This window comes from Nelumbo nucifera, chromosome 4 (genome assembly GCF_055504915.1).
Source record: "Nelumbo nucifera cultivar China Antique chromosome 4, China Antique-T2T, whole genome shotgun sequence".
Taxonomy (NCBI): domain Eukaryota; kingdom Viridiplantae; phylum Streptophyta; class Magnoliopsida; order Proteales; family Nelumbonaceae; genus Nelumbo; species Nelumbo nucifera.
The window spans coordinates 78163007-78188492 of NC_142652.1; the positions used below are offsets into that span (position 1 = coordinate 78163007).

General features: G+C 42.1%; 1 pseudogene; it reads left to right on the plus strand.

The window, feature by feature from the left end:
* Nucleotides 1–23306: 23306 nt before the first annotated feature.
* Nucleotides 23307–24094, plus strand: LOC148800755 (RING-H2 finger protein ATL57-like; annotated as a pseudogene).
* The last annotated feature ends 1392 nt before the right edge of the window (nt 24095–25486 follow it).

Sequence of the window (25486 nt, forward strand, 5' to 3'; positions counted from 1 at the left end):
TGTACAATGGTTGTCATCTCCTTCTATTGTACTGTGTATCAACCTCATTGAGTTTACGGTTCTCAAAAGCAACTAGGTGGCCCTCTTGCATCAACATGCCTCCAATAGCAAAGCTTAAGGCCCTGTGTGCATCTCATATGGCTTGTTGTGGTCTGATAGAATTAGCACCGGTTCTTCTAACATGGCCTTCTTCAAATCTTCAAAGGCTAGTTGGCATGCTTTTGTCCATCACCATGCATTTGTCTTCTTCAAGAGATTAGTCAATGTGGCAGCCCAAGTTGAGTAGCTTGGTATGAATCTCTGGTAGTAGTTGACAAGCCTCAAGAAGGATCAAAGCTCTGTCATCGTGGTAGGGAAATCCAAATCTTGAATGACCTTGACTTTGGTGGAGTCCATGCTGATGGTGCCCACATGAATGATGTACCCAAGGAAGGCCACCTTTTCGTTGGCAAATGACACTTTTCTTTCTTTGCATATAAGTGGTTCTCCCATAGTACCTAGAATACAATGCAGAGGTGGTCAATATGTTCCTCTAGTGAACTACTATAAATTACAATATCATCTATGTAGATAACAACAAATTGATCCAGATAATGATGAAAAATGTTATTTGTCAATGTACAAAATGTTGCTAGGGCATTGATGAGACCAAAAGGCATGACAAGGAATTCAAATGACCCATTTCTGGTGACGCAGGTAGTCTTATGTTCATCACCTTTAGCAATGCAAACTTGATAATAGCTCAAGCGAAGGTCCAATTTTGTGAAGTACTTAGCATGGCTCAATTTGTCAAACAAGTCAGCAACTAAAGGAATGGTATTGGGGTACTTGTTCTTGATAGTGAGATTGTTCAAGGCCTGATAGTCAATGCAAAGGTGGAGTGAGCCATCATGGTTCTTCTAAAATAAGAATGGGGCTCTATAAGGGAGCCTTGGTAGGTTGAATGAACCCAACTTCTAATAACTCACTCAGTTGCTTCCTTAGCCTGACAAGTTCTAGAGGAGGCATACGGTATGGAGGGCAAGTTGGTGGCTTGGCATTTGGTTCAAGCTCAATCTTGTGGTTAACTTCTTGCCTTGGTGGTAGTTTCCTTGGGAGTTGTGGTGGCATAACATCAATAAATTCACCCAAAACCGCCCATGATCTTTGGAGGTACACTTCTTGGAATCGCCTCCTAAGGTTCAACAATGACCATTGTGGTTAGGTAGGTAGCTTTATCCTTCCAAACACCATTCCAAAGTTGCAAAGGCTGATAATTGCTTGTCTAGCTAGCCAATACCATGCACAATTGGTACCACACAAGGTGAGGGCTCTTCAATGAGTTCAGAAAAGGCACGGGCACCGCCTTCACTTGTGTTAGGAAATCCATGACGAAAAAAACTTGAAAGTCATCCATAGTTCTACTCCACAGGCCACCCCTAGATGGGTTTGGCACTAGAATTCACTGCATTCAACTACCCCACTTCTTTGGTTGGAGTAAGCTTCAGACATTGTGCCTCTTCCATTGAGATGAAGTTGTGGGCAGCACCTGTGTCAACCATGGCTTTTGCGGGTTTCCCATTTAAGGATATTCCAGTGCACATCAACCCCTTCTATGTGGGCTTCTTAGTCTTCATGGTAGTCACCTTCTTCTTCAAGGCATTGAATCTTTGTAAGACCTCCATCCTTAGTTCTTCTGCCTCATTCTCTTTGTCGTTGTGTTCATCATTATTGATCTTTGCAGGAAGAGCATTCAACTTTCCTTGACTTGGGCACTCCCTCATCCAATGTTTTCATCCGCAAATGAAGCATGATGCTAGAGGGGGTCTCTTGGTGAAGTTTCTACCTCTGAAGCTGGACTCCCCCTTGGGCTTCCTCCAGCCTTTCCCATCATTAGGCTTATTGTATCTAGTAGGACCCTTTGGGGAAAAATAAGGATTTTTGTCTCCTTCTATCTTACCTTGGCCCTAAGAGTTGTTGGGCATAGGGCCATTTTTATTTGGTCTTCTGTTGGAGCTCATCCCACTATTAAAGGTCGTACATGAAGTTGAAAAGCAAGTCTTTGTCTAAGATGTCAATGATTTTGAGTGTCAAGGTAGAGAACTCCTTCACGTACTCATGCAATGAGTCTATGTGCTTCAAGTTCTTAAGTTTTTTGCAGGCTTGGTACTGCACAATCTCTATATAGAACTGAAGCTTTATCTCGCTATTGAACATGACCCAAGTATCAATGGAACATAAGCCTTGCTCTGCATTGGCACACATCTCCTACGCCACCATAGCATAACAACATCAGTAAGATGCATATCAACAATGCATACCATGGCCGCCTCTTCAACTAGTTCGGTGGCGGAAAAATATTGTTCCATTTGCTATAAGAAGTTGTCAAGCTCCTAGTTATCTCGAGCCCCTGCGTAAGGGGTAGGCTTATGAACTTTGATCTTGGGAGGTGCTAGAGCGGTCAGCGCATTAGCGGCGTTGACCATTAACTTCTTCAAAAGGGTCACCTCACCCTTCAAGTCCTCGAGCTGAGCTTGAAGGCAAGTAACCAAGCCTTCTGGAGGGCTGCTTGATGTGTTGGAAGTGTCACTAGAGCGCTTCTCCAGTCTCTCAACGGCAACTAATAATCTTTCCATGTTGAGGTGGAGCTCATCAACACGATCACAAGCTTCACCTACAACTACCTCGCATCATATGATGCGTTTGTCCATGGCCACAAACTTGTTGATGGACTTTTCGTGTTTGCTAGATTTGAACATCATGACTTTGTCTTTGGGTGAGCTACCTCTAGGCTCGTCATCAAGTTGATACACCTATGAGATCCCTTCTTGTAATTCATCATGGACCTCTCGCTTCTTCATCTTGCTAGAAGCAATGTAGGGCACGTCGTGTGACAGATCATATTGTGGAAAGTAGGAGGGACTCGTGCTCTGATACCAACTATCACGAGGCAAGTTGACGAGGCCTCGTGCGATGCTCGATTGGGTCAAGGAAACAAGCAACAAAAGCAATTACGATGGCAAACAAATAAGTCAAAAGACACTTTGTATTGCATTAAAGATGACAAGCATAAACACACAATTTAGTGTCAATATCTCGTGCTTAACCTTTACACGTCTTAGTTCCACTCAACTACCTACCTCCCCTCAAAGAGTAGCTTAAGCTTTTGGGGGAGTGACAGAAGATTACATCAACATGCTTGAAAAATCATACTACTATTTACAATAATGCCATTGGCAATACCCCCCCCCCCATACAAAAAGAGTACAATAACCCACCAAGACTCACACTAACACACTGATCGCACTTCAACAAGTTTTCCTTGTGTCAAGATGGTGATTGGTGTGTTACGTGCGTATTAGTTTTTTTCTCCCGAATTAGTGGGAGACCCATTGCCAATAATGGATTAATTGAACCCCAAGGGTTGCTCCCATTTGGAGGGGTTGAAGTGCACGACTTATTGTTTTTTAAGTTATTAGTAAGCGTATATGTGGTTTGTACTTCATCCAAATATGTGATAATCGAATCGAGTTGTGAAGTTTCAAGTATCAATGATAGGCCTACTCGTTTGGCTAGACTTTTTTATAGTATTTTCTCTTTTTGGTGTATCTTTTTTCTTTTGTTCATTTATCAAAAAAATGTAAGATTTAAATATAAGGAATTGAATGAGGTGAAAAAGTAGTAGTCAATTTACAATTTAAACTTTGAAATTAAATAAGAAATATATTAAAAAATGAGTATTTTAGTAAAAAAAAGCTTCACAATCTTATTCATATTTTTAATATTGGTGTAAATATAGAATTATAGATGATATTATACATATGACAAATATATGAATATAAGTGGTTCTACATTTTTTTATAAAAATAATTCTAATATATCACACTTTTTAATTAATATGACAAATATATGATATTATACATATGCCTGAGTGATTTTTTTACAAAATTTATATATTTTTTATTTTATTAATTTTTATTATTTATTTATGACATTAAAGGTTAACACATTTAACCCAAAAGTTGAAATATTATTAATTTGTATATTTCATTTTTTGTTAGTTCTAAAGTATGTATTTCGTTTTTATTATCAATAAAAATAATTCTTGTTTATTACACTTATTTTTTTATTTATTTAAAAATGTCATAAATGTGTCTAACTTTTTCTACATTTTTGTAATTTTCTATATTTGTTTATATTTTAAAAATTTTATTACCTAACTATGACTTTGTAGGTTGATCAATTCAAATTTATTAGCCACCACTTGGATAAAAATGGTGTTTTTTTTGAGTCAATTTTAAAATATATGGATTTATATTGTTAAAAATATTAGTATAGATATAATTAGTAGTATTTATTAGTAAAAATAACTTAAAAATATAGGATTTAATAAGAGAAAATGGGATTTAATACCTTAAGTATATGACTTAATAAGAGGAGATTAAATGAGGTGGAAAGTAATAATTTAAATTACATTTTCAACCCTTACAATTGGAGATGAATTAAATACACAAATATATGCCTTTAATAGCCATTAAAGCTATAATAAAATGACTGCTATACCTTTTCTCAAACAAAGAAGTAGAGGGTAATTTTAGTCCAAAAAAAGTTTCATGTTGCATGCATACTTTTATATATGGTATAGATGTTTGGTGAGAAATCCAAAGAGCCTAGTTCTGTTGCTAATCATTTAGGTTGTTTGACGCTTCATTGTGATGTTAATGTATGCACAAGAACATTTGTTAGATCTTACTCTTAAAATTGTCTTTCGAATATTATATATAATATGATATATTATAGGGTCCAAATATGATGCCATAGAGATATGATATCAAAAAAAATTTTACAACCAATACATTGGTATCTTAAAAGGGGATGGCCAATCAGGTGGTATTCATCAAACTTTACAAGCAGGTCATTAAAACTGGTTGAATCATCAAAATCTAACCAATTTTTAACGGTTTTGCCAGGTTTTAACCAGTTCTATCAAATTTTCAGAAATTTTTAACTTGGGTTTCTAAAAAAATGAACTAATTTTTTTGTTGTTCTTCTAAATATTCAGGTATCTAAGGGTCCGTTTAGTTTACAGTTGGAATCATAATCAAAATTAAAATCCTTCAAAATCAAAATCGGAATGATTTATTCCCATAATCTATTTGGTTCGAATAGAATTAGCTAGAATGTGATTTCATTCCCAAGAGATGGGGATGAATGACCATTCACTCAAATGGGAGAATGCTATTCCACCAAGAATGGGTATGAGATTTTGATCCAGTCCAACCAAACAGTTGGAATCATTTGATTACAGACCTCTATTCTCACGAATCAAACAGACCATTAGATTCCTAAAACCAAGAAATAATATGCACCTTATTACAAATTTTTCACCATTCATTATTCCATTTGTTTCTCTTTCCTATCATGTTATTCATCTTCCTTTTCCACCTCATTTCTCATATTTTCTATCTAGAGGATATAATATTGATGTAGCGCGATCCGGTCACTCCTAGTTGGCACTCACGTGGCTCCTGGAAGATACTTGAGATGAAGAAGAAGAAGAGTCCCCGGGGGCTTACCCGGCGGGAACACTCCGATGCTTAAGTTAGTACTCTGTAGGAGAAGCAAGGAGAAGACGAAGGCTAAGAGTGCAGATAGCGCGTTATCACTATACTCGAGAGATTAGAAGTCTCAAGAAAAAGTTTCTCTTCTGCCCTGAGGGCTTTTATAGGGGCGTTCATGTCAGGTCGGGCATAACCGCCACTGGGCTCCTGCCACAGCTGTTACCTGCCAGGGCTGCGCAGGTGGCCGTTGTGACGTACTTCTCGCCCGGGTGAGTGATACGTCTCCAAAGTGGCAAGCACGCCTCCGCCTGCTGAGAGACGTGGACACAGACTGTCGAAAGGACAGGGACTGCATCGTCAGTAAGGGACGTGGCGCAGTCTAATCGGTACGGCCTGTCAGATAGAAGCTTCCAGAGGAGTGCTCACGCGGCTCATTTGTGAGCTACTTTGTAGCGAGCTCGGAATACTTCAGGATTACCCTTAATAGAATTGGTCCTTGGGATGACTTTTCTGCTTGGGAGCTCGGGCAAGCTAGTTTCCCTAGCTCGCGAGCTAAAGTTTCCTCGGAGTATCCCTTCAAAGGTAGCTCGGGGAACCCGAAGCTCGCGTTGTGGCGAGCTCCTCCTTTTGTGAGCTACAATGTAGCGAGCTGCTTTATGGGCCCGTCACTTGGTCGCACTAGGCTACAATGCTGAGTTGTCGCTCGTGCTGAGTCAGTGTCCACATGTCACCGTCTCATAGGATGAGTCAAATCGTCCTCCATCAATTGCCCCCAACTCCTTGAGCTGAGAGCATTGCCTTAGCGCGAGGAGTTCATGAAGCGTGATGGACTGATTTGATCGGAATTCAAACTTGATTGACTACTCACATTAAATGCACTCGCGGGAATCAAGAGATTTTTTGACTTTCCTGACTTTTCGGATTCCGAAAACGTGCTGAAGTGGCTCTTAACTCCGGACGTCGTGCGGCCGTCATTACCTAAATCGTGGAAGACGTGCCGCCAATCATCTTCAATTTTCAGAAGGCGTGCGATCAGTGCGCCTGCGAGCCGTTGGATCTGCTTTGATCTGGGCCGTCGATTTGGAGGTGTGGAGACTATAAATAGGAGGGCCCTCTGGGCCTCATTTTCTCTCACACCATCTTGCTGTCTTCAGATTTTGAGGTCACACATTCATCTAGTCTACCCGAGTTCCTCAGTTTACTTCGTTTCATCTCTTCTGGTGAGTCTCAATCGCTGTCAACCATGTCTGGGTACCCATACCACACCTACCACTAGGGCAATAACTAGTATGACGATGCTCCCTCGAGCTTGGGGGGAGCTTGTGAGCAGGTGTCGGAGGCTCGGGAGGCCTACGGTGATGTAGCATCTACTTCTCGGGGGAGGGAGCCTGACACTTTTGGCCCTTCCTCCATGACGGCGAAGAGACTCAGGTCTCTAATCCGCTACTTTCGCCTCCCTGGGGACCTGGCCTACAGCCTCCCCACTGGCAACTTCCCTTGGGAGCACGGTCCCAATGACATAGTTATCTTCTAAGAACAGCTCGAGGCTGCCCTGCGTCTCCCCCTGCACCCCTTGATAGTGGAGGTGCTAAACCATTTTAACGTCACCATCGATTAGCTTCATCCCAACGCCATTCGAAACATGGTTGGGACTATATCTTTGTGTTATGAGTATTGTCTTCCCTTGAACCTTGATATTTTTGCCTCTATTTTTTGTATAAAAAATGTCGCTCTTGGGGTTCCACCGGAGAGACGCTTTTACTACCCCTCTCCCCGCCGCGGCTATAAGCTCTTGTACGAGCTACCGAATAAGATTCCCACCTGGAAGCGGGATTACTTTGTGGTCCGTAACCCCGAGGGGTGGCCCTTCCCAACTTCTTGGAGGGGCGCCATCCAGGACCCCGGGGGCGAGCTGGACTCCGAAACTTGGAAAATGATGCTGTCCTGGGCATCGGTAGGCTTCCTCTGTTCGGACTATTTGGCCGAGGAGAAGCTCGTGCAGGCCGGCCTGAGCCCGAGTAGGTTATCCTTTTAGGCCGCATGGTATTTTGTCATGACATTGTGTTCATATGCATATATATATATTTCATTCTTATCGAACTAACACTGATTTCTTTTTGGCATGCATCATGTTTGGTATCGACTCGCGCCGCCTTCTCTCAAGCAACCAAAGGCGCCAAGTGAAGAGGTCGCACCCCGACCGGACTCCCCCCTCGGGGGGCACTGAGTTCGGATCTGCCGAGCCAGTTTTATCCTCCTCTCCGCCTGAGATCCCAACACCTCCACCCGAGGGAACTAGTGGGGCAGGTCTCAGAGGGGACGAGCTCCCTCAACAGAGGTTGGCTCCCTATAACCCCCTCCAGCTGCACCCTTACCCTCCGTTCCCAGTGGGGAACTGGGAAGGGGTGAACGACTACCTCGCGGCTCGCCGGAGGAGCCGGAAGGTGATTAACAATGACGAGGTCGCTCACTGGGGGAATATGGAGCCCGGGGACCTCGCCGCGTTTGCCTCCTCCCACTGCATGGTGGTAAGTGATTCCTTCCCTTCTTCTTCTCTCATTTTGCTTCCTTTCACTGTTCTCTGATCTTCTTTTTCGTTGAACAGGTGAATACCGTCATCCATGCCATGGCTCTGCAGACGCGCATCCACCGCGGCGACACCCTCGACCAATGGGCTACTAATAAGAAGCTCCAAGGCGAGCTCGATCGGATCCAGGGCGAGCTCCATCACACTCGCAAGGGGAGTGAGTCTCAAGAGCTGCTCGTCCGCGACCAGGAGGCTCAAATTGCCCAGCTTTTTGAAGAGAGCGCGCGTTACAGGGAGGAGTCATCTAGGGTGGCGGCGGAGAGGAAGCTCCTCTGGCAGTAGGTGTGGGACTTGGAGTCCACTCTTCTGGATCGGACTCGAAACTTTGACCAGAGGGTGGAGGCTGAACGAGAGAAAGCGGTTTGTGATTTCAGAGACTCCCAGGAGTACCACGACCTCCAGGTGGAATATGGCTCGAGTTCGTACCTCTCTGGGTTTAAGCTCTGTCGGTGGTTGGTTCGGAAGAAGTTTTCTGGGATCAACCTCGACGGAATCACTATGAAGGGCCTGTCTCCTGAGATGGCGGATCAAGTGGAGGAAGAGGAGCCTGACACCCCAGAGGATGAGGATGAGGAAGCGGATCCTTGAGGTGGTGTTTTTTCGGACTTCTGGTGGCTCCCGGGTGCCATAAACCCGGTCTTTCAAAGGTCTTTGGTTGGGCGGTTGTGCCCTGTGATTGTCAAACTTTCCCGAGCTGTTTAGCTCGGTTATTGCATTGTCATTTTTCTTTCTCTTTCCTTTTTTTTTGAAATGGTAAGGAAAGTTCCCCCTTTTCTTCTAAGTATGATGTGCTCTCTTTATCTTTGCTAAGGCGATCTCAACACCCAAGCTATTAGAGCTACATACCTGAAGTAGGGCTCCTCGATAATCGTTATCTTGAACTGTCCCTTAAATTATTTAAGGCATCTCTATGGTGCACAGTGAAGTGATTACCACGTGCGCCTGAACTATACGCTCGTCGGTTATTCTCTAGTTCGATCATCGTACTAGAACGAGCTATGCTTGGCGGGGTTTAAGCTCGAGCTGCTTACGCTTCTCATGCTTTACCTTCATCATTGAAATGGCTAAGTCTTTCTTGATGCCGAGGTGTTGGTCAGCTTGGCACTTGAAGTTCACCCATGACAGCTCGACACTTGAAGTTCACCCATGTCATGGAGACGACTGGGTCTTATTGCGCCGAGGTCATGTTAGCTTGGTATTTTGCCCCTTAGGCTCTGGGAGTGACTTATAGTCAACTCTTGGAGTTCGCCCATGCCATAAAGGTGACTGGGTCCTGTTGCGCCGGGGTCATGTTAGCTCGGCATCTTGGCTCTTAGGCTCTGGGAGTGGCTCGTGGCCTACTTAGTTCTTACAGATAGTATTGTCTTAAGTTGACAATATTCCATGCTCGATGTACTTGTTTCCCTTCGAGAGTCTCGAGTTCGTACGTTCCTTCCCCAAGCACTCGCACTCGATAAGGTCCTTCCTAGTTGGAGTCGAGCTTGCCAGCGTCGGGCTCAGGTACCATAAATTTGCGAAGGACCAGGTCACCGGCGTGGAGGTTCCGCTTCTTAACCTTGGCGTTGTAGTACCGAGCTACTCTTTGTTGGTAAGCTGTGGTCTTGATGTATGTGAAGTCTCTTAATTTGTCGAGTAGATCGAGGTTGGTACGAAGCTCATCTTCATTCACCTGGTCACTGAATGCTTCCAGTCGCAGTGTAGGGACTTCGATCTCTGCGGGGATAACTGCTTCGGTGTCGTAGGTGAGGTTGAAGGGTGTTTCTCCCGTGGCGGTCTTCTCCGTGGTTCGGGAGGCCCATAGAACACTTGGTAGCTCATCTGCCCACAACCCTTTAGCCCGGTCCAATCGTGCTTTCAGTCCGCGGAGGATGGCTTTGTTCGTTACTTCTGCCTGACCGTTTGCTTGAGGGTGTGCAACTGAAGTAAAATTATGTCGGATTCCCATGTCTTGGCACCAGTTTTGGAATTTGATGTCTTCGAACTGCTTGCCATTGTTAGAAATCAATACTCGAGGTAACCCGAAGCGGCACACGATGTTCTTCCAAAAGAAGTTTTGGACGTTCTAGGCTGTGATCGTTACCAGGGGCTCAACTTCTACCCACTTTGTGAAGTAGTCCACTGCTACTACTAAGAACTTCCTCCCACCTGTTGCTGGCGGGAATGGCCCGAGTAGATCAATGCCCCACTGTGCAAAGGGCCACAGGCTTGTGAGATACTTGAGGTCGACAGTGGGTTGGTGGTGAATATTGGCGTGTCTCTGGCATTTGTCACATTTTCCAACGAGCTCAATAGCATCCTTCTTCATTGTTGGCCAATAATACCCCTGTCGAAGTGCTTTTTGGGCGAGGGCCCTGCCCCCCAAGTGTCCGCCGCACAGACCCTCATGAGTGTCGCAGAGTACGAGCTCGGCTTCGGTAGGTCGCAAGCAACGCAGGTATGGGAGCGTGTAGGATCTCCGGTATAGCCGTTCGTCTATAATGACGTATTTGGTTGCCTGGCGCTGCACCCTTCTGGTTGCGTTGCGATCTGCAGGGAGGGTCACGTGTAGCAAGAAGCTCGCAAACGGGTCAATCCAACTCGGCTCTGCTTGAACGACGGGAGCGACCTCCTCTGCCCCCCCCCGAAAATTCTAGGCCGAGCTAGGTCCTTTATGTACACGGTCCTCATGGTGATGTTGCTGGTGCTGACTAACTTGGACAGGGCGTCAGCCTTAGCGTTCTCCGACCTAGGGATTTGTTTGATGAAGTGTGACTGGAAGTTGAGCAGGGCCTCTTTGACTTTGGCTAAGTAGGCGACCATGGTTGGCTCGCGAGCTTCGTACTCGCTAGTGACCTGGTTGACCACGAGCTGGGAGTCGCTGCAAATAATGATGTGCTTGGCTAGAGCTAGTCTGGCTATCAACGCCTCGTACTCCGATTCATTGTTAGATGCCGCATAATCGAAGCGTAGCGCGTACTCCAATTTCGTTCCACTTGGGCCGTGCAGAACTATTCTGACTCCACTGCCCTGTTGGTTTGAGGAGCCATCTACGTGAAGGATCTAGGGCTCCTCATCCCAGCTCACGCTTGGCCGAACTAGGAGAGATGCCACATTGGCTGCTACCTCATGGGGCTCAGACTCGACCGGCCTAGGAGCTTCGGGCTCACCCGAGTTGGGAGCCTCGTGCTCAACTGGCCTGGGAACTTCGGAGCTGAATGTGCACTCGGCGATGAAATTTGCTAAGTCTTGGGCCTTAAGGGCAGTTTGTGGCTTGTACTAGAGTTCGTATTCGCTGAGCTCAATGGTCGACTTCATCAACCGACCAGAGACCTCGGGCTTAAGTAAGACTTGCCTCAGAGGTTTATCGGTAAGGACGATAACAGTGTGAGCTTGGAAGTATGGGCAGAGCTTCCGAGCTAAAATTACCAATGCGTATGCTAGCTTTTCTATCTCTGGATATCTCGTCTCTGCTCCCTGCAATACTTTACTAACATAATAGATGGGTCGTTGAACCCGATCTACTTCCTTTATTAGTACCGAACTGGCCACTTCGTCGCTTGCCAAGAGGTACAGTTCTAAAGCATCGCCCTCCTCGGGTCGGGTCAAGATCGGCACACTAGCGAGGTACTTCTTGAGCTCGTCAAACGCGAGCTGGCAGTCTTGGGTCCACTTGAACCCTTTGCTCTTAATTTCCTTAAAGAACGACGGACAGCGATCCACCGACTTGGACATGAAGTGGCTCAGGGCAGCTATGCGGCCATTCAACCTCTGAACCTCCTTCGACTTCTAGGGTGGTCTCATATCTAAGATGGCCTTAATTTTATCTGGGTTGGCCTCAATGCCGCGCCGATTGACAATGTACCCTAGGAATTTGCCCGAGGTCACACCGAATACACACTTGTTTGGGTTTAATCTCATATTAAACTTACGCAAAATTTCAAAAACAGAATGCAAGTCTTGTATTAATTCATGCAAAAATTGAGTTTGGACGACCATGTCGTCTACATAGCATTCTACTTTTCTTCCCATTAATGGCGCAGACAACTTATTTACAAGCCTTTGAAAGGTTGCTCCTGCGTTTTTCAACCCGAAGGGCATAACCTTGTAATAGTTTAGACCGAACTCCGTGATGAAGGCAGTCTTTTCTTCATCCGCCGGGTCCATCTTGATTTGGTTATAGCCCGAATAGGTGTCCAAGAAACATAGCAACTCGTGCCCTGAGGTCGCGTACCAAGCGGTCAATTCTGGGGAGCGGGAAGCAGTGGGCAAGCTCGGTTTAGGTCAGTGTAGTCGACACACATGCGCCACTTGCCATTGGCCTTCTTTACCAGGACGGGGTTGGCTACCCAGCTCGGGTAATGGACTTCTCTTATGAAGTCAGCTGCGAGAAGCTTCTCGACCTCCTCGTCGACCGCTTTCCACCACTCCGGGGCTAGGTTGCGTTTCTTCTATCTAACGGGCCTAACTACAGGATCAGTATTAAACTTGTGAGTTATAAGGTCGAGGTCTATACTGGGCATCTCTGCCGCAGACCATGCAAAAATGTCCAAATTTTGAAATAAGAAACTTACCAGTTCGGATCGTAGAGGTTCTTGGACGGAAGCACCGATCTGAAGTGTCCGAGTTGGGTCTGCTGCTGAGGTCGGGACCGCGACTGTTTCTTCCGTAGGCGTGGCTTGTTCTTCGCCTTGTTCTGTAGGCCACTCTAGTTCGAGGTTGTCGGCCACCTTGGTCTTTCCCTTCAAAGCGGCGACATAGCACTTGCGGGACTCAAGCTGGTCGCCCCGCGCTACCCCCACATCGAAGTCTGTAGTGAACTTCATAGCCAAATGATAGGTGGAGACCACCGCCCGTAGGACATGGGTGATCGGCTGACCTATTATGGCATTGTATGGGGAGGGGGTCGTGACCACCAGGAAGTCGTGGTTGAGTCTGACTACACAGGGCCTAGTGCCGACTTCCACAGGTACTGTTATTTTCCCAAGGGGCCGGACTTCTTCTCCGCTGAAGCCCACTAAAGGAGTGCCCGTGGGCTTCAAGTCACTTTTCTACAACTGAAGCTGGTCGATGGCAGCTTTGAAGAGGATATCTGCCGAGCTACCCGAGTCAACGAGTACGCGCTTGACCTCGAAGTCGTTGAGCCTCATCTTTATCACAAGTGCGTCATCATGGGGGTAGTGGACCCCTCGCGCATCATCTTCCGTGAAGAAAATTGATTCTTCTGTCCTCGGCCACTTTGGAGGATTCTGTTCTTCCCGGGCAACCTCACGAACTGACGTCCGAGCTACTGCTGAAGTATAATACATGACGATTGAACCTCCCACTATCAGGTGGATGGTGCCTCGAATCGGCCTCTCTTCCAGAGGCTGCCTCTGTGACTGTTCGGTCGGCCTGCTACTGGACTCGGGAGCATCCTTACCGTGCTCCCCTTGCCGACTTGTTATTATTATTATTATTATTATTATTATTATTATTATTTTGTACAAAGTTCCTTAAATATCCACGACGAATGAGCTTCTCAATCTCATCGCGCAGGTTTTTACAATTTTCGGTACTATGACCGTGATCTCTGTGAAAACTGCAGTACAGATTCTTGTTTCTCTCATTGGGATTTCCCCTCAAACGGGGTGGCCACTTCACATACGGGGCATCCTTGATTGCCATCAGGATTTCAGCCCGCTTCGCATTCAGTGGGGTGTAATCAGTTCGGTCCGCTACGGTTCCTATTGCCGCAGCTGCAACACTTGCAGTCATTCCCAAGAATAGTGTCACTTCGCCTTCACTCAATCTTCTGCTAACTTTGAACCCCTGCAGTGAGTTATACGCATGAGTTGAAGCCCCAGAGTCAACACACCAGGACACAGAAGTAACTAACATATTAGTTTCTATGACACAAGTTTCAACGTTACCTTTCTTAGATTCCAGGTAGGCAGGACAGTTCCTCTTCTAATGGTCGGTCTGCTTGCAGAAGTGACAGACATCATATGCCTTGTTCTTCTTCTGCTTCTTAGGTTTGGTAGATTTCTTCTGGGGCTTCTTTGCCTTTCTTTTTTTCTTGCCCGATTTGTTAGCTTCAGCAAACATAACCACAGGCTCATCCTTCTTGAGTAGATCCTCGGCCCTCTGTAACATATTGCTGAGTTCCTAGACGCTGACATTCAGCTTATTCATGTTGTAGTTCATAATGAACGCATTGAAGGAAGAGGGCAAAGAATTTAGGATGGCATCCACTTGCGTACCAAGGTCTAGCCCGGATCCAAGGGCTTTGAGTTCGTTCATGTAGCCCATCATCTGAAGACAATGGTCATGAACTTTCTGCCCTCTGGACATCTGCGGTCATGAACAGTTTCAGGATCTTCTGTCGAGTAGAACGGTTCTGCTCTTCATACATTGTCTTTAGACTGTCCAATATGTCCTTGGCTAGTTCGATCTGATCGAACTGCCTCTGTATTGAGTTGTCTAGTGAGGCAATGACAAAGCAACGGGCTAAGGAGTTCTTATCCTCCCAATCTTGGTAGTCCTCCTACGGGCCTCAGAAGCCCTATCACCTGGACGCTCCGGGGCAGAATTTTTCACCACCTTATCTAACTTTTCGGAAGTTAGGACCGGCATAAGATTTCTCAGTGACGAAGACGACGAAAATGTCTCTGGAAATGTGGGAAATCACATGGGGTGCATGAATCCAACTGTTTCAACTGCATAACTCCACCACCTTTCTGTGATGGATCATATCCACTCTTCAAATGAGTTTCCCTTTGGCCTCTGTTAAACAAGGTTTAGAGTCGTTTTCAGGTAAACCTTTCTGTCTAGTGAGTGCACACCCATCATATTCAGGTTATGCCAAAGTACCGTGAGAGAGTTCCCATTTTCTGGTGAAGCCCCTCCCACATCGGTCTATGAAATGGATAGCCCAATTTTATGGTGCGTTTCCTAATTACTGAAGGACCCATCATTGTGCTAATGATGGAAGGCCTTTAGAGAGTCCATCATATGGATCTCCCTATCACATGCACTCATATTTGTTGGAGGAAACTAAGTTATGCCCTAGTTCTAATTTTAGGTCAAACCAAAGTGGCTCCCACTGACTTTCATAAAGTCAGATTTCTGGTGGGCCTTAATCGGCTAGGGGTTCCGTACGCATCCCTTTTCAGGGTTGTGGGGCCCACCATGAAAGGAGGGGTCATCCAATGACCTTAAGGGACACCATGGCAATGATGTACATTCAGCCTTGGTGTGCGCAAGAGCCACTAACGAGTCATCATGGGCCAAGTGCTTATGGCCCATGGTCGCAGCACATCCAACATCCAAACATCATATGTAAAGGAAGAATTGATCCAATCAATTAACTGCTGTAAAGCCCAATAAACAACCCATTTAAAAATATAACATTAACAATTAATGTCTACTAGGTGTATGGGCTGAATCGCAGATAGCAATTTGGCCCATACAACTTTTCTCACAAGGGTAGGCTTTTGCAGTTTTAACCTTTTAAAACTGGGCTTTACAAGTGGGCCGAATTAATTCCTGTAATTGATCATCAGATTTGGAACTGCAAGAGGGAGAAAAATGGACTGAAAACAGTCCCCTTCGAACCCTAGATTCGGTCCAAATAGTTTTGGTCCAATCTAGTCCAAATATGTCCGAAACTGATTTTCAATTCAAGAATTAATCCATGAAAGATCTGAAATTAATAATTTTGATTTTAAGCAATCACAAATCAACTATGGACTGTTCGCACCACCTACAAAATAGAGGTTAATCACTAGGATTGCAGTTTCACAAACTACAAATCGTAGAAAGCGATTTCTCCATCTACAAATCTCCAACGCTCTTCTTCTTCCATCTTCTTCAATCAAGAAAATAAAAATAACAGAAATCCTATTTCTATTAATTAATTACATTCTTGACAAATTCTATACATTCAGTCTAGAAAATAAAAAAAAATTATTTATACACCGAATTGAATAAAATAAAATAAAATCAAGGAAAAAGGGTGCGCAGACCATCTGCGCCAAATCTGCACTGCGATTTCCAGGCTCGAACAGTCCATTAAATAAAAAATAAATGAAGAACAGTTCTAAATAAATGTTGGATTTAACAGAAATTAATTTCAGATCAATCGCTCTTAACAAGACCGTTTTTTGAAATAAAGAAAACAATCTGCGCAAATCCTGGCAGAACAACTTCTGTCCATCTGCACAGGTTCAGATATGATTTTCTTTTGGTTCAAGATTCGAACCTGTGGCTCTGATACCACTGAAAGAATGGTAGGATCCATCTAATGGACACCATGAAGGTTGCGGAATGGGTGGGCGAATTTCAAAAATTTTCCTACCTTCTTCCAATTGGGAATCATATTCCCTAAATTTAGAATACAATATTCAAGGATCCTACTTGAACCATAATCGAACCAGATCTGAACCAAAATGAAAATGGGGGAATTATACCTGATCCAGAGAAGCAGTATCTCCCAAAGTTGGTGTTCACGCCCAAAGAAGACACCAAGATCCGCTCCTGCTAAAGATGACACAACTGTATGTGGAACGGATCCAGTAGAGTGCATCCTACACACAGGATCCTTCGCAAGAATCCTCTGGAAACTCTGAGCACCAGATCTTTTCAGTCTTTTCTGCAAAGCTGATGTCAAGAAACAATTTATTGATTTTTTCTTCTTCAAAGATCGAATCTTGTATGGAAGAATGGTTGCGGCTGGAGGAGAACTCCTGGGACGAAGATGGCTGAATAACTTCTCTTCTTTCTGGAGTCTGTATGAGATCCAATCTCTATTCGCAGGATGCTTTCTTGCTTACAACCCTTGGTTTGAAATTTGATATTTTTCCCTTAGGGTTTCTCCTCTTTTCTTCTTGATTAAGAAAACTCCTTATTAGAAGTTATCCCAATCCAAATTAGTATTTGGATAGGGGATTATCTTAATCCTATCTGCAGATTAAGTTAGCTTACTCCTGATCTTATCAGAAGGTTACCAGATTCAAATCTGATTTGAATTTGGTCTCCCAGAGTGGATAAGGTTAAAGGCCCAATCTTTTTACTAACATTAATCTCAGATTCGCCCCATAGATGGGTGATCATATCAGCCCAGCTCGAAATGGGCTTTTGGCCCATTAAGTGTTCAGTGCTTAACTAATTTCCAATCTGCTGCCCAGTTGGGCTTCTTTGTATGGCGTGGGACCCAAGCATTGATATACACACCAGCCACATGGGTTCGGCCCATCCTTTATTACAAGGCCCAACCGAATTCACTAAAAAGCTCAGTGAACCCCTAAGCCCATCACATGGACCCTATGGGCCCAACACTTACATTAAGTGGTCCCTGGGCCAAGCATCTTATAAAAAACTCAAGGATTGTGGGCAGGTGCAAGATTAGCCCATCAGGTACTATCCTAAATGGTCTTACACTTAACCTCAGCCCTTAATGATCAAGTACTGCCCGACAAGAGAGGACCTATCCCTCGATTGCAAGGAACAATGCTGCACTCTCCACTCACATGGATCTTGGGAATTAAAACAATTTGCAAACATTTTGAAATCGTACAAATATATATATGTATATATTAATTTTGCAAAACAAAATTCCAACGATTGAAATCAACTGCCGCAGTTTGGTTTCCATCAAAGAGAGTGCATTCTCGATCATTACCTTTGTCCGACAAAGGGGCTGATCCTGTCACTATGATCACCCACTCAGATGAATTCTCAAACTGTCCCAACATACCCAGGTTTTGATCCCCGCTAAGGATCTCACTGATTGGCATATCAAAGACAGCCCGATCCGACACCTAGTGAAATGTCATAATCGAGTCTAGGGGTCAGGTGTAACTTTCCAATTTTTCCCATCTGTCTCCAAGGTCCAGGGCAATACTGGAAATCTGGTCCGGTTCAAGGATTTGAGTAATCCCATACTGCATGTGCCTTGGGTCTTACCCTAGTGGCCGAGACAGGCCATCCCAACACTTGGTGGCACACCAATATTAGCCTTGGCAGGATAAATCTCCCCAGACTTATCCAATCGACTGTGAACATTTAAAACTAACACGAGTCTCTATAAGTGTCCAGTTTTAGGGTCTTACACAAAATTATACCAAACAACATGAATTAAACATGCACTTTATTTATTTACACTAAATGTCAAAAGTACATCAAATTGGATTGAAGCTAAGGGCATACAAAACTGTCTAACATGAGGTCCTTCCGACCTGACTGCCTGCGGTGAGACCATAGTGGCCGGTCTTTCTTGTCTGCCGCGGGAGGAGGCATGGCTCCTAGGAGGGTTTTGGGAGGCCTCTCCTTGGCGAGAAAGGTGCTCCTCTTGACAGCGAGACCTAGCTCACTATGAGGCTAGGTACCGAGGAGGGAGCTGCAGCTACTGAAGCTGTGGTTGAGGCAGCTGAGGGAATTGCTGCTAATACTGGTATTGGGAGACCTGGTGTAGCACCTGTTGCTGATAGAGCTGGAACTATTGCATTTGGGCCTGCATGGCCCGCATGCACTGCACCAAGTCTTCCAGTTGGTTTGGGTTGGCCGTTGGGGGCACAACCGAGGGTTCGGCGAAGGTTGTTCCGACTATAGTAGGGAGTGGAGCAATGACGGGTGCCCTTGTAAGAGGCACGCTTACAATAGGGATCCCGCCCGCTAAGAGGGGGACGGTGAACTGTCCGATGTAGACAGTAGGAAGCTGGGGCTGTTCCCTAGAGTAATCCATTTCCGTGCTTTGTCCGATGTTGCTTGAGGAAGCAATGAGTGTCAAGTTTTCAAGGAAGAAAGAGCTGTGAAGGTTTAGAGAAGGGCTTTTCGAAGCGTTTCCCACAGACGGCGCCAAATGATGTAGCGCGATCTGATCACTCCTACCTGGCACTCACGTGGCTCCTGAAAGATACCTGAGATGAAGAAAAAGAGGAGTCCTCAGGGGCTTACCCGGCGGGAACACTCCGATGCTTAAGTTAGTACTCTGTAGGAGAAGCAAGGAGAAGATGAAGGCTAAGAGTGCAGATAGTGCGTTATCACTATACTCGAGAGATTAGAAGTCTCAAGAAGAAGTTTCTCTTCTGCCCTGAGGGCTTTTATAGGGGCGTTCATGTCAGGTCGGGCATAACCTTCACTGGGCTCCTGCCACAGCCGTTACCTGCCAGGGCTGCGCAGGTGGCCGTTGTGACGTACTTCTCGCCCGGGTGAGTGACATGTCTCCAAAGTGGCAGGCACACCTCCATCTGCTGAGAGACGTGGACGCAGACTGTCGAACGGACAGGGACTGCGCCGTCTGTAAGGGACGTGGCGCCATCTGATCGGTATGGCCTGTCAGATAGAAGATTCCTGAGGAGTGCTCACGCGGCTCATTTGCTCGCTACTTTGTAGCGAGCTCGGAATACTTCAGGATTACCCTTAATAGAATTGGTCCTTGAGATGACTTGTCTGCTTAGGAGCTCGGACGAGCTAGTTCCCCTAGCTCGCGAGCTAAAGTTGCCTCGGAGTATCCCTTCAAAGGTAGCTTGGGGAACCCCGAGCTCGCGTTGTGGCGAGCTCCTCCTTTGGTGAGCTACAATGTAGCGAACTGCTTTATGGGCCCATCACCTAGTCGCACTAGGCTACAATGTTGAGCTGTCGCTCGTGCTGAATCAGTGTCCACGTGTCACCGTCTCATAAGTTGGATCACATCGTCCTTCATCAAATATGATTTTAAAATTTAGAATTTTTGAATGAATTCACATGTGATTTTTCATTCATAGAGGTTTTAAATTCAGTGGAGATAGCCCATAAGGTATATTCAAAATATTGTTGGAAAACTCAGGGTAGCTGAGAATTTTACCGTTATTACAACTCCATTGAGGATAGTTTTTTTTATGCTTGTAGTCCTCACCAAGCCATTGAGGGGAGGAACTACTACTAGTCCAATGACGTCGTGCCAAATAGGAAAGCTTGTAGAGGATTCGGAGGGATACTTGGCCTAGGGTGATGTGACGAATCCATATCAAGAGAGAACTTTGATATACCCACGTGTTGAAAAACTGACCCAATTTGGCGAATAAGTCGACTACCTTGTTCCTTTCAATTTAATTACAACTTAACATGGTCTTATAGAAACCTTTATCTTCTGAGATTCCATGGCAAAGAAATATTGGGGAATCTCCATCTGAATCAACCCCTACCATCGACCATGGCAACCAGGCAATGAGGCAAGGTTTGGCAAAGGCATCGATTACTGTAATTACCTACGTGGAGTCTGAAGGTGGAAATAAATTCTTTGGAACTAATTAATTGTAATTTGCAAATCAAAAGACAATTACATTTAACCACTTGCGGGATGTATGGGTTTTGTTAAGCGAAAGTTAAATAATATGACTGTAGCTCAAATAATTTAATGTGTTCTGAAAGTCTTGCTCCTTCCCTGAAGCATGTTGATCATAATATTAGATGGCTAATTGACCTTTGCATCCCAATCAAAAACATAGTCAGGAGAATATTGCTTTGGATTAGATGGACAAAACCTCAAGATGGCCACGCCAAATTAAACACTGATGGAGCTTCAAGAGGAAACCCCGGGCTTGTTGGTGGAGGAGGAATTATAAGAATTATAACACCGGAATTGTCTTAGGCGCCTTCTCAAGCTACTAGGGGGTGAGCAACTCTCTCCAAGCTGCATTTTTAGCAGTCCTTGGTGCTATACAACTTTGCGTGGATAAGTCTCTTTTCAATATAGAGGTGGAATGTGATAATCAACTCATGGCAAACATCATGAAAGGTGATATAGTTGCTCCTTGGTCTGTCTATTACACACACAACAAAATAAAAGAAATATCAGCTGGTCTCAATATTGAGTTCCATCATGCTTTTAGGGAAGCTAACCAAGTTATCGATTGCCTTGCTAACGAGGGAGTGGATAAAGGTTCTATGACTATCTACAATTATCTTTTTGACTTAACGGACCACGTGAGACCTTTGATTGTTGAAGACAATCAAGGTCTAGTTATTCCAAGAGTCCGTTTTTGTAATAAAACTTAAATTCCCTTTTATTTTTTGTTTTATTCCTCTCATAGGGGGGAGTGAGGTTGTGAGGGAGTGTTTGTATCTAGTTGGGTTATGGGCAAGGCGGGCTATGTCCTCCCCTGTTATTGATTACCTTCATTTTGATAATGGTTAATAAAACTTAAAAATTATATATATATATATATATATATATATATATATATATATATATGTATATACCCATATTTCTAAGTCTGTAATATTTTATGTCATAAATTTAATTTTTAAGTTTAAATCTTTTGAACAGACAAACCAAAACAAAAATAGACCCAAACCAATACAACTTGAGTTGGTGGATTTTCACTAATGTTTGTCGCTTTCGGGTGACAAACTCCTGACTTAACCAAGTTAATTTGGTTAGCGAAACAACTTGCTACCGAACTGAATCAATCCCTAAACATTCATAGTTTCAACTGAATTAATAGTCTAATCACTAATAGATAACGATAGTTTAATCACCGATAATTATTGAAAATTTATAGCAAAAATACACAATTATTGAAAATAAATTTATAATAAAAATACAATAATTACGAATATACAATAAATACAGAAAATATTTTAAATTAGTCAATAAATAGTGTAATCTCAAATTTAGTCTCTAATAAATATTAATCAATAATTTATAAAAAAATAAATAAATACTAAAAATAAATTTATAACAAAAAATTCAATAAATTAAATTCCAAAAGTTAAGTAATAGTTGTTTAATCTCCAAAAATTATTGACAATTTTTTGTTAAATAAAAAACAAAAATAGATTTATAAATAATTATTGAAAATATATTTAAAATAAATATTTACTAAAAATGCAATAAATAGTAACTTTAGTATATATAAATATATAATGAATACACAATATTACCATAATATTATTACTAATAAATATTAATTTTTTTGAAAGTTATTTTTTATAATTATTAATTAATATAAGTAAAATTAGTTATACATTATTATTTAGTTATTTAAATAATATTGTTATTTAAATTTTTAAAACATTTATTATTTTTTGAATTTAATAATTTGTAAAATGATAATTAGTACTATTATTACATAGTTCTTTATTAATTTTGTAAAATATTAAATTATTATGGATATGAATATTATGAAATCTCTTTAAATTATTTTTCTACTTTTAAGAAAGAATTTTAAATTTATTATATAATTTCGTTATTTTAACTATTTAAAATTGAGTCATGTTAAATATTTCGTTATTTAAATAATACATAAAACATAATTTTTTTTCATTATTTGAATTTTTTTCATTTTAAAGTTATTATGTTATATATTATATAAACAGTCCACATCACCATGCCTCTACTTGCTTCAAACCCTCTTCCTAATTTCCTTTTTTTTGAATTTTTTAATTCCACATAATTACCCATTAAACAAATAAGGAAATAACATACACTTAACGATTTCTAACAACCATAAAGAAAAAGGGATTTGCTTTTCTAATGTTTAGCCAAGTAGAACCACTTTCCCCCCGCTTTCTCCTAAATTCTCTCAACTCCTATGTATCTCCTAAATTATCTCTAATTCCTATTTATCTCCTAAATCGTGTATAACTTCTATTTATCCCTTAAATTATCTCTAATTTAGTAGAGTTCGCGACAAAAAACTTAAAACACACCTTACATTTTTCTTCCTCCCATACTTTCCTCCGCCAACCCCTAACCTAGAAGCATCCACCTGTGACTGGCGATCTCACTGAACGTAAAAGCCATTGGCGACGGATGTGGATGGGTCTGAGATCTCATCCTTTTTGCCTTTTACCTTTCATAACGCTGGGACCACGAAGCCAAACATCACCTGTGCGGTTCACTAGCAACGCCTCTCCAGTTCCACCGGCGTCCTGAATGCATAAGCTAAGTTCTAGTTCCAGTTCCACAGTAGGGAAGTGGAGCGCTGAACCAGCCAAACCCAAAAATTGGAGGCGGTTCCTCTCAAATTTTTGTTTACGCATAACAACATATGCCCCTCAATCATGTCTCTGTCTCTCTCTATTTTGTGGGCCATTCTCCCCTAAAACCCATTCAGATCCACTCCAAATCAAAGATTCATCGTCAATTTGTCCGTTTGTCTCCTCTCTCTCTCTCTCTCTTATCCAATCTCCATCCACAACAGTCGCACCTCTCTCTCTCTCTCTCTAAAGTCCAGACTTAAATTATATAAAGCCAAGATCTGAAGATCCTCTGTTCACGTTGCCTCTCGTTTCCTCAATTCTTCCCACTCCCTCAAACTCTACAAACCGCGCTTTCCAATCTCACCAACAATCCACTCATCCATCCATGAAGCCCCACATTCGTAAGTTGCTCAACAACGATGCGCCTTCGGGAACCAGCCACTCACCCTCTCTGCCTCGAGATGGCTACTCCTCAGTCCCAACTCTAACCCCTGCAAATAACTCCTCTACTACTACTACTCCTACTAGAAGGCCCCTACAACCCATCTCCACCTTTGATTCTTCCATGGCCTTAATCGTCGTGGTGCTCCTTCTTCTTCATGGGTTTCTTCTCCATCTATATTTGTAGCTTCGCTGAAGAGAACGCCCTCAAACTCTCACCAGCAGCGCAGAGCGGGGTCAGCCTCGTCGGTGTCCTGCTCCCGTGGTCTCAACCCAAATACCGTAAGTCTCTGCCGGTGTTCGCCTACGATGGGAATGCCAAGGAGCCGGTCAACTGCGGGCACGTGTATTGATCAACAGTGCATAGACATTTGGCTGTCGGCTCATGGGTCGTGTTCCCTCTGCCGCTCCACGCAACTGTTCCCCAAGAACAACAACGTTCATATGGATATAGCAGAGGAGGAGCAGGCGGAGAATGACAGAAGCGATAACTAGTGTACTTGCTGCGATCATCAACAGGAGGAGAGATCATCAACGACGAAGAGTAGAGATACGTCTGTGGAGATAGAAAGGGAGGAGGTTGTACCGGTACGATCGGGCATGAGAAGGACGAGTAGCTACTGTTGGAGCTCAGGGGAGAGGATGTCGCTTCTGAGTTAAAAATGGGAAGGAGAGTAAAAAATGGCCGGTTCAACCAGCCGAACGATTAGTAATGAAGAAAATTCCTGTTAATTCGCGATTAACACGAATGAAATGACGTGTTCGCCACGAATTATTCGAGGGTGCACTTGTCCAGGTGCACAGAACGCGATCTTCTTAAACTATATCTAATTCCAATTTATCCCCCACCCCTTACCCCTTTTATCCATCCATCTAAAAAAAGTTTCAATTAAAAAAAATAAAATTATTTAAATATTATAACGAAATTATATACTATCTTTAAAATATTTATTCAAAAAAATTAATTATAATAAATTTAAAAATATTCATGTTATTAATAATTCTATATTTTTACAAAATTCATCATAAAATTATATAGTAATAATATAAATTATAATTTTATGATTTATTCAACTTAGATGTTATTCAAATAATACAAATTTCACATTAAAAAATAAAATATTATTTAAATATTTCAATAACTAAATATCTTAACTAACAAAACATTAGAAATAGCTAAATAATTATATAACAACATATTTAATATTGCATAATAACAATAAAATAAATAAAATTCAAATAATGAAAAAATTAAATATTTTACATATTATTTAAATATTTAATTAACGAAATATAAGATGACTAAATTTTAAATAGTTAAAATAACAAAATTATGTAATAAATTTAAAAAGTAGAAAAATAATTATAATACATTTCATAATATTCATATTAAGAATAATTTAATATTTTACAAAATTAATGATGATTTATGCAATAATAATACTAATTATAATTTTATGAATTATTCAATTCAATAACTAATTAATCTTTTAAAAGTTTAAATAACTAAATAATATTGTAAATAACTAATTTACTTATATCAATTAATAATTATAGAAAAGAACTTTCAAAAAATAATATTTATTAGTAATAATTTTAAAATAATAGTATACAACCATTATATATAAATAGATATACTAAAATTAATAGTTATTTTAATTTCAGTAATTATTTACTGTATTTTTTATAAATATGTTTTCAATAATTATTATAAATCTATTTTTATTTTATTATTTAACCATAAATTGTCAATAATTATTGGAGATTAAACAACTATTATTTAACTTTTGAAATTTAATTTATCATATTTAATGTATTTTTTATAATTTATTATTTAATATTTATTAGAGATTAAACTATTACTTGAGATTACACTATTTATTAACTAATTTAATATATTTTTAGTATTTATTATATTTTTGTAATTATTGTATTTTTGTTAGATATATGTTGTATTTTTGTTATAAATTTATTTTCAACAATTGTGTATTTTTTA